The sequence below is a fragment of the Pteropus alecto genome, unplaced genomic scaffold (genome assembly GCF_000325575.1).
Source record: "Pteropus alecto unplaced genomic scaffold, ASM32557v1 scaffold461, whole genome shotgun sequence".
NCBI classification, from domain to species: domain Eukaryota; kingdom Metazoa; phylum Chordata; class Mammalia; order Chiroptera; family Pteropodidae; genus Pteropus; species Pteropus alecto.
In genome coordinates, this window is record NW_006431079.1 from 4,181,468 (window position 1) to 4,192,577 (window position 11,110).

General features: G+C 38.2%; 1 pseudogene; it reads right to left on the reverse strand.

Annotated features, from left to right (window-relative positions):
• Positions 1 to 10,351: 10,351 nt before the first annotated feature.
• Positions 10,352 to 10,470, reverse strand: LOC112469574 (annotated as a pseudogene).
• Between the last annotated feature and the right edge of the window lie 640 nt (positions 10,471 to 11,110).

The window sequence follows — 11,110 nt, forward strand, 5'->3', positions numbered from 1 at the left end:
ATATAGTCCCATTTGTTTATTTTTTCCTTTTGTTTCCCTTGCCCAAAGAGATATATCAGAAAAAATATTACTGAGAGCAATGTCAGAGAGTTTACTACCTATGTTTTCTTCTAGGAGTCTTATGGTTCCAGGTCTTACATTTAAGTTTTTAATCCATTTTGAATTTATTCTCATATATGGTGTAAGAAGATGGTCTAGTTTCATTTTTTTTTTTACATGTATCCGTCCAATTTTCCCAACACCATTTGCTGAAGAGACTGTCCTTACCACATTGTATATTCTTGCTTCCTTTGTCATAGATTAAATTACCATATAGGAATGGGTTTATTTCTGGGCTTTCTATTCTGTTCCATTGATCCATGTGTCTGTTTTTATGCCAGTACCATGCTCGATTACTATAGCCTTATAATATAGTTTAATCTCAGGTAGAGTGACACCTCCAACTTTGTTCTTCTTGCTCAAGATTGCCGTGGCTATTCAGGGTCTTTTGTGGTTCCATATAAATTTTAGGATTATGCTAGTTCTGTGAAAAATGCCATTGGTATTTTGATAGGGATTGCATTGAATCTATAAATTGCTTTGGGTAATATGAACATTTTAATGATATTAATTCTTTCTATCCATGAGCAGGATATATGCTTCCATTTATTTGTATCTTCTTCAATCTCTTTCCTCAGTGTCTTGTAATTTTCTGAGCATAGGTCTTTTACCTCCCTGGTTACATTTATGCCTAGGTCTTTTATTGTTTTCGATACAATCATAAATGGAATTGTTTTCTTAATTTCTCTTTCTGATAGTTCATAATTGGTGTATAAATATGCAACCAATTTCTGAATATTAATTTTGTATTCGCTACTTTACTGAATTCATTTATCAGTTCTAATAATTTTCTGGTGGACTCTTTAGGGTTTTCTATATATAGTATCATGTCATCCGATCACCCTATGGAATTAATTCAGTTCCCCAGCCACTAGAATCACACCCAGAAATCAAGCTATAAAAGAATGTGGGGAGCATAGTGTTGGGCTTTCAGCCTCTGCAGTGCAGAATGGCACCCAGAAGGAATGAGCCCACGAAACAGTGCAAGCTCCAGTGGTATGGTTAGCAGCTCAGGTTCAGGGGCACACATTTTACCTCTTTGGGTATCAATTCTCTTATCTGTAAAAATGGAGAAAAGACTTAACTTAGAGAATTAAATGAAAGGACATATAAGTCCCATAAATGTTAGTTTCCCTTCAAACTGGAAGGACTAGAAATCTGGGTCATAACTTATGTATATCAATCAAATTAATTTCTTTTAGGTAAGTCTGTTTAACAGTTATCTGAAGGTATAAATATTCAATGCAGCCAACACTGGCTGAGTTCATACAGTATGCAAGGTGCTGTACAAAACTCCACTGTACTACATAGATGGGTGAGGCATACTTTATCTCTCAGGGATTCCCACTTATAGGATGATGGCTTAAGGTTGGGGAGTCAAAAAGGCTTCAAAAATGGAATGGTTGAGATGAGCCTGAAATAAGGTAACTAATTAGTTTGTCATCCAGTTAAGCCCTTATGAACTGAAAGGGAGCGCTACTAATAATTACTCTAAGACTACAGGCACAACCCAGGCTGTCCTGAGCAAACCAGGATACTTTCTAGCCTTACCAATGAAGCTATTAGCTTTGTAGCAGTTCCACGAGCCTAACTAAAAATCAAATTGCTTTCTCCAGAGTCATGTGCTGTCTTGACTTTAGGCTGAGAATGAGCAATAGAATAAAAAGATGAAATACATTACACCAGACTTGGTTGCAGGTGACAGAAATGTGACTCAGACTAGCTAGGGCACAGAGTGACCTGGGAACTGAAACATGGACGCCATCATTCATGTGTTCTCTTTCTCATTCTTTCTGATTTCTGCTTCTCTCGTCCTCTCAAACTGACTTTCTCTCCAAAGATGAACCTATGCTCCCAAAAGTTGCAGGCTCCTATCTTTTTTGCATTACCATCTGAGAAAAACTGTCTGAGCTCCAGTTCAAAAAAATCCCAGGGAACTATTCTGATTGGTCTGGTTTGGGTCATGTTCCCATTCCCTGAACCAACTTCTGCAGCCAAGAGGATGATGTTAGTTTTCCCTAAAACTACGCTGGAGTGAGGGGGTCGAAGTTCTCCAAATAAAAGAGGGCTGGATGGACAGAATAATACACACTCATAATAGGGGACTTTAAAAATATCTATTTCATAGATTCACACCATTTATCTGGATATCCTCCATTTGAAAGCACACTCTGCAACCCAAATTTTCATGTTTGGTTGTCTATAGTGACGAAGGACTCAAATGATTACTAAGGAGTTACTAGTGCTGTGACCTACGTAGGCAACATAATGCAAGGACAATCATCACAAGTCAAGAACAAATAACAAATTCTCAGCAGAAAAGCAGTTATAGAGGCCAAACAACCAGCCACATATAGATTTCACAATAATTTCAAGAATGTTGCAGAAAGGGAGGCAGGTGTAAAGAATAACCCACATAGACTCAGGATCAGAGAAAACAGGATTATTTATAGGTTGTGAGATTTGGAGAAAGTTCAAGTTCTCTGACATTTAATAGACCTATCTCTTAAATAAAACGATGAATACCTTCTTCACTGGTATTGAGAAGATTAAATACGATAACAGATAAAAGGACTAAAACAATTTGTTTCCTCCTCCCCTGCCTCAAGCTAGTTAGGGAGTTTATATGAATAATTAAGGAAAATTTTTGGAATGTATAGATCGAGAAAAGTGCTTTGAGAGAAGTAATGCTCTATTTCCCAACATCTAGCATTAAGGGGCAACACTGAGGATGATTGATATTTTTTCATTTATTATAAAGCTGGTTTGGCACCTCTGCCCTTTCTGTTTACACCCCTGTGGCAGTCATCATTTGCACCACTCCCCTGGCACAGACCACAGAGGGCATTGTTCAATTAGCTATTGTTTGATGCGTGTGAATTCCGCCCTAACCAGTGACCTAGGGCACTTAATTTAACCTCTCTGTGCTTCATTCTTTAAATTTGAAAAATGAGGTTAATAATCTTTTTTCATAGAGGTGTTGTAAAGATTAAAGACAATGTATGAGAAGTACCTAGTAGTACGCCTGGCACATATTAGTCTTAACAGATATTTTCCTGCCTGTTTTCTTCTCCCTGTCTCTAACCCTAACCGGGGCATAGGGTGTATTAGAAATCTCTGCTCCACTAACATGAGAAATTTAAACTTTGTTTTGCTAACAAGTCCATCATGGGGTACCTCTGTTGAGATCAAGACATGTCTATGTCCCTGAAGTCACAAGATTCCCCTGGTCTGGGCTTTTATATCTAGCCAATATGGATAGGATTTTGCCTTGGAAGGTGGCAACTAGCCACTAGCTGGGATCCTTAGTGAACCCTGATGCTATTTCCGATGGACTCTGAGAATTTCCCTTGGAGACAAATGCTGGAGTCTGAGTTTGTCACTTAATTTGAACCCTGTGATTTGGACTGTTGATTACCTTCTCAGAGAGGTCGGTCCCAACATTATCATTCTCTTAGCCCATCTTGCTGCAGCATTCTCCACAAGATGATTACCTTCTGAGTTCTCAGGATTGCCTAGTGACTCGGCTCTTTCAGGTTTTAACCATGAACTCTGACTTTAGACAGTCAAGACTGTGCATCAGTTAGGTTTTTGAAAGATAGCTACAGTGGGTTCGCTAAGTCAATCTATTTCCATACTATTTGGACTGAATTATCATTTGTCAGAATTGATAAGATCAATTTATTCTTTACCAAATATAGTAGGTCATTTTCTTTAGAAACAGACACTGAGACAAGGATTCATGTCGAAGTGACATATTAAGGAAGCTCTCCCAAAAGAAACCAGTAAAATAATGGGAGGAGCAGGGAAGTGAAGAGAAAGGGGACAACCCAGAGTGAGACTAGAGACCAAGTCGCAGCTTCAGCCTGATGTCACAGGGAAGCCCTGGAAGGTTAATTATACCTCAGAATTTATCCAAATGCAAGGCAAGGGAGAAGGCCTTCCAGCAATTGTATCACTGGTCATTAGAAGCAAAAGAACATAGAGATGAGAATAAGGCACAAGAAATGGCAAAGGGGGTCCAGGGAGATCTGGTCAGAGTCCCCACAGTGTCCATTACTCAAACCCCTGTTGGAGGATCATATTTTCTGCTTTCACACTTCAAGAAAAAGAGAATTTATTGTTTTACGAGTCATCACTTTCCAGTGTTCAACAGGGTAAATACTAAGGAAATTCTTCCTTACAGGGGCTAAAATGTGTACTTCTATAACTTCTACTCATTGGTTCTAAGCAATTAACCAACATCCATCAAACTCATCAGACCTTTGTTGAGCACCTATTATGTACCAGGAAATACAGTAAGTTCTGGTTTCTGCCTGTGAAGCAACAGAATAGATCTAATTCTTCAGTATATTAGGTATTTATATCAAAAATTAAGTAAATTATAAATATTCATAAGAATACAAGTTAATGTAGTTTAAAAGAGGGCACATGAAAATAGACCAAAAATGTATACAACCCAAATGTCAGTTAAAGCAAATAAATTGTAGTATATTTCCATCAGAGAATAGTATGCAGCAATGAAAAATCATAAATACCACTTCCCCCGACAATATAGTCGAAGCTCTCAGAATAATGTGGGTCACAAAAGCTTAGACAAAAAAGAGTATATCCTATGTGATTCCACTGCAGATAAAATTAATCTATAGTCCTAGAAGTCAGGATACTGATTACTTCTAAAGCATGAGAAAATCTATTCTAAAATTTGATCTGGGTGGAGTTTACACAGGTAGATACATATGTAAAAATCTATCGTACACATAACACACATGCACTTTACTACAGGTATATTACATCTCAGTAAAAGTTTTGAATTAAGAAGAGGATTAAAAAAAAAAAAAGACAAAGTTGAGAAAATAAAGCAGATCCAGGAATGAAGGCAATAATGCAGACCAAAATGACTGGCACACTGGGCATATGTGGTCCACAATTGGTTCTACCCCTCCCAGAAGCCATTTGAGCAAAACTGCCATGCTCTCCCTCCAACTCTTTTCTTCTCCAGACTGAATAGTCCCAAGTCCTACAATAGTTTTCAGTGTCCATGTCAATATCCCTCTGGAAATTCAGCAGCCAAAACCTCCAGGCAACTAACGCACAGCCGTGTTGAAAATTCACAGCCACGTTTCTCCTGCTCATTCATCAGTATAGCCTAGACCAAGACTCCTTATGGGGGGGTCATATGATAAAGTGTATTGTCTCGAACCCTTTAACTACCTACCATCTTGACTAATTAAAATGAACTTTAAAAATACTAACTACAGTTATGATTAATTAAAATGCCCAAGTCATTACTATACAAACTACAAACAAACCAGTTCTCCATTCTGTCTTTATAACAAATCACTGGATCAGTATTTTCCTGCGTATAATTTTCAACCAGCTGTTTGAAGTTCCCTTTTCTCTATCTGGCTCAAAACATTTTGTGGAAATCAAGATGTAGTACATTTACAGAATGTTTCTAATCTACACGTCTAATAATCCTGCCCCCAAAGTACTTTGGTTCTTAGTTAACCCACACTGCCTCCTAGTGACCACTATACTTTTCTGGATGTTCTAAATGCTACCAAGTGGTCAGAAATGGGATATTCTGCTCCCAATTGTGTCCATAATAAAGGAAAAAAACCAGTAATAATAGGCTTAATAGAAATCTGATCTCCTATCAGAGAAAGTCTTTCTACCATGCTCCATGCTGAAAAGGAAGAATTAGTAAGTCTTCCTCATATGGCTGCTTTCTAAATATCTGATTCCATCAAGTCTATTCGATAAGGTAGGACGGTGATCCCAAGCATAGCTGGTAGATGCTTCAGTGCAATACTTAAAAGTTTCCATTCATTAAACATTTTCTATAAACCAGCCCTGTGCTCACTAATTTAAGAGAGTAGAATCCTGGCTCTCCCACTTACAGCAATGACCTTCTGTCTCTTCTCCTCAGTTTCTACATCTAAAACAGAAATATTGATATCACCTTTTCAGACTTGTTACAAAGAGTAAATAAGTTTAGCACCCAGCACAGGGCCCTCCATATAATAAGAGTTTGTTTTTTCTCTCACTTTTATTTTTTAAAATTCTCACCCAACAGTGGATTCTGCCTGGAGAAATAACTATTATGTTAAAAAAAAAAAAATCAAATAGTCATTTCAATGTCTAAATAGTTTTAAAGTTCAGCATCCTATTCTTAAGAATAGAAGATGAAAAACAAAGAGCAGAAATAAGCAGACATTGAATTGAAAAAATGCAGTAATAGTAATAGGATCTTCTATGTGCAAGGCATTTACCAGTTTGCAAAGGTTTTGCATATAGTTTCATTTAATCTTCACAATAATCCTATGAGGTAGAGAAAGAAGTAGTTATTATTCTTCCCATTCTATGAATGATGAACCAAAGGCATAGGGCTTTTAAGAGACTTGCCGAAAGTTGTGGTGGACCTGTGACTTCAGCAAGCATGTTCATCACTTGAATAGAATGACGTTATGTCTTGTGGGTAATTGGTTTAGTTGTCAGTGTCCACTGAGGATCCCTGCTGGAACCAGTGTTTCTTAGATACGTTCTACAAGACTTAGAAAGCAACTTGAATGTTGACTCTTAAAAATCTTCAAGTGAAATTAAGGTTAATTTTTAGCCTATGAGCTGCAAAATTCAGTGGGTACAATTTACAGGGTGATTCCCAAGTCCTGTGTGATAGAGCCATAATAATGCAGCTCATGAGTTTTAAGGAAAATTCACTTGATAGAATAGTAGATTTGGGGCTATTAAGTTGTATAAAACATTTTGACTTTGACATGAGAATCAGGAGATCTGGGCTCCAGTCTTGTCCCTGTCAGTAACTATGTAAGTGAATTCGAACAAGTTACTTAACCTCTTTTAGTCTCAGCTTCCTCATTCATGAAGTGGCGAGTAACGCACAGGATTTGTTGTGTTAAACAAGAAAATGTATGTACAGATTCCTGCCTGGTGACTAACACACAGTAGGTGTTCGATAACTAATTGTTAGTATACTTTTCTGCTTTGATTTTCCTCCGTTTTGTGAGACTCAGTTTCATCATTTACAAAATCAGAATAAGGGATAGATCAGTGGTTCTCAAAGTATATATTCTAGATGAGTAGCATCAGCATTACCTGGGAACTTGTTAGAAAAGTCTTGGGTCCTATTACAAACCTAATGAAGCAGAAACTCTAGGGATGGGGCCCAGAAATCTGTTTCAACAAGCTGTGATATCCAAACTCCAAGATAGTCCCCAGGGAGCCCACTTCCTGGAATACACACCCTTGTGTAGCGCTAGCCAACTTTGTACTAAAATTAGTCTGTCTGTTGACTAAAATACATCAAAAGTTATAGTATGTCTCTTTCAAGATTATATTACAAAATGCACTATGGCTTCCATCTTGGTTATTCTCTCAATCTTTCTTGGATCATTGGCTTTGCGAAAGCCAGCTGCCAGGTTTTTAGAACATTCAGGAAGCTTTATGGAGAGGTCCACGTGGTGAAGAAAAGAGACCTCACCTCCAGCCATGTGAATAAGCCCTTTTAGAAGCAGATCATCCAGCCCCAATCAAGCCTTCAGATGACTACAGTCCCAACAAACATGTTGATTGTAGTCTCATCAGAGACCTTGAGCCAGAAACACTCTGCTAAGCTACTCCTGGGTTTCTGACCCTCAGAAAATGTGAGATAATAAATTTATGTTATATTTATGTTATATATGTTAAATTTTAGGGTGATTTGTTACACAGCAATAGATAACTAATGCACAAACCCTCCAAGTGATTCTCATGCACACTTAAGTTTGAGTACTACTGGGATATATGATTCCTAAGCTTCTTTCCAGCTCAAAAATTTTGGAACTTTGTAGACAATGTTGGGAATTAAAAACCAAGCAAGAAATGGCTTTTTATGCTTGTACCAAACAAAAGGGCATTGGCCTTTGGAGCACTGGCTACAGGCCTGGCCATTGAAATTCAAAAACACTTGGCAAAGCTGGAGAAATTCCAGAGAAGGGCAGCTGAGAGAAGTGGCAGTCTAGAACCACTACCTTCCCATGGATTCTAAGACAAACAGGACTCTATTGTTGGGAAAACTCAGCGATGCCAAAGTCACAAAGGCACATGGTCAAGACTGTGGACTTACTACCCAAGTTTTGGCAGCAAAGGTAGTAGAAACAACCCAGACTCCAGAGTGAGAATGACTGGTCTCTGTTTCATCTATGCCACTCGGGAAAAATTCAGTCATCTTCTGAGTCTCAGCTTCTTTATCTGGAGAAAGTAGAAAAAGACGATTTGCTTAGTAGTCCAAAGATGAGAAGTCACATTGATCTGCTTTAAAAACCTGCCACAAAGCAGATTTTCAAAGAGCTATAACTCTGGAAATTAATCCAAGAAAAGGAGGCCTTTTTGTATGTACCACTTTATACGTGTCATCTGTGTTTTTATGTTGCTGGAGGCAGCCTAAGCTGAACTTCCAACTAGAGTCAGTGTGGGTTTAAATGAATTGGTGAGTTTATAATAGCCTATAAGGTAGATGACAGATGTTTGAGTAATGTCACATATATTTCAAAGATTACCATCTCAGAGACTGAACATCCCAGCCTCAGGTACATAGTTTCTTGTACCCTCCCACCGCCCATCCCCATCATGGAGCAGAATCTTAAAGGAATGGACAACCAGAGTACCTAAGAGAGCAGCAGGATTTCTAATGACCCATCCAGCGGGTGTTGGTGGTAGGAGAATGGAGTGATGGCACATCAAATACAAAGGATGAATATGCTTCTTCAGGCCTGCATGTATCTAGCAGTGTTTCTGGATGGTGGCTTTTCTCTCCCTCCAACTTGGCTTGGAATTGAGGAATAACTCTTCTAACAATCTACACCCACTTTACTGGCAGCCATTGTCCCTGAGTGCAAACTCCCTCTTGGACATTATAAATGTACCAAAAATAATCTGCCCATAGTTGCCAACAACCCCCTTGCCTTCGGAAACTATTAAAGCTTTAAATAAGTCATCACCCCAGAGAGTAGATAATTCATCCCACCTTCTATTTGCTACCTGCCTCACAGCTGTCCCCCTGACATGCCTTAGCTGTTTTCTGCCACAATGCTATTGTTTGGGAAAATATTCTCATCTGGTTACATGATTGTTGAAACTTGCCTGTAAAACGATGAGCCATTTGCAGCAATGCCACAGCTGAGGGAATTAGTTGCTATTAAAATCATGTTCAAACCAGGGCGTTGCTGAGGCGCTGACATCTGGGGAAGCTGCCTGAAGGGCTTTGGCTCCCTAACAAAGACTTGAAAATGGCAGGATCTCAGTGGGGTTTCTAAATCATGGACAGATAGACAATTTGAAGCAAGAAGTCTCCTGGAGACCACTTCAAATCCCTTAGTGAGTGAAACCTCCTGGGTCTTAAAGTATTTTAATTCATCAGAGCCAAATGTGTCCTGATGTGTGCAGGAAAAGTAGGGAACCTTTGACATGGGGACCAAGGCAAGAATGAAGGTGAATAAAAGCGTGTCAATAACCCATTTTTCACTTCCTCCATTATATGCAACTGTTCATAAACCCTTAACGCTTATCCAAATAGCAATTAATAAACAAACTAGCATGTTCCTGCTTGTAACTGAAAGTTGTAAATGGTTGTAAAGTCAGCCCCGTGTAAATGGTGGAGTGACGTGTGTGACACATCCCAGCAAAACATGCCCACACTTTTAATTTTTGTCAAGTCTGGATAAGCCTGACAGAGGGGACTGTAGGCATAAATAATGCAAATAGCCAAGGACCTGAAGTCTCTCCTTCTGTTTCAGTTTGAGATGTATCTAAAGCTGGACCTCCGCAGCAGTCTGATGCTTCCAGTGGCTTTTTTCTTCAGAGTTAGTTTGTATTCCCTGATCCTACCCTGCTCAGCTGTCCGGATGGTGAGGGTGGGGCAGCTGGACTGGAAGGAGAGGGTGGAAGTTATCAAGAAGCTCCGTAGACTTGTCCCTAGATAAATGGCCTTCACAGTTGTATTTCACTGTCAGACCTTCCAAAAGAATTTTGAAAAACTATGTACCTATTTGCACATTTTTAAGTTGACATCTAAAATATTTCATCAATAGTTAAATAGTTGCAAATAATTTAATTTTCGATACCTTGTAAATATTAATTTAAAAAATTAAGCTGACATAATTATTATTTTTTTTTTCAGGCGAGGCAACCCTTGGTTGACCTCACAGATTGCAAGGACCTTGTCAGCTTACAATCCCTTATTTTTTATTTTTTACACCTACAGCACCTGGTCTTCCTAGGTGGTCTCCCACCCAAGTACTAACCAGGTCCGACCCTGCTTAGCTTCCAAGATCAGACAGGATTGGGCTTGTTCAGGGTGGCATGGCTGTAGTGACATAATTATTTCTAATGTACCCAGTGGGATATAAATATCATGAACCTTAATTCTCACCATTATTCATTAAAAAATACATGCGCAAATCTTTTTAGTCACCTAATATTTAACATTGTGATTTTTATTTCTTAAAATTTTCACTTGCATTCCATTTCATACTGTATTTTAGCCTAATATGTTTTAATCTATAATCTTTACTGATTACTCAATCCTTTTCTGCAACAAAACTGAATATATAAATTGAAGATTTTATTTATTTTACTTCCTATGACAATTCTCTAAGTGTTAAATTTATTATCCAATAATCTTTTTGTAAAAGCAAATAAAAAGGAGTCTAAATAAGTATTCAAAAAATATAAAACTCTTCTTTCCTCTCACATGTTACTTTCACTTTAAAAAATAATATTGGTTTTTGGGGAGATAAACATAAAGTTTATCATCTCATTTTTCTTGAAATACAAAATATACAAATGAGACATGGAGCAGGACCAACTAAATGAGTTCTCAATGAGCTCTTTTCCCTTACTAAAAATAGATAAAATTGCAGAGAGGGCACACCTCCCAGGAGATGAGTATTTCCCAGCATGTTTTGTGGAATGTCGAGTATTCTGATTCTATAGGACAGGGAGACGGACTGTC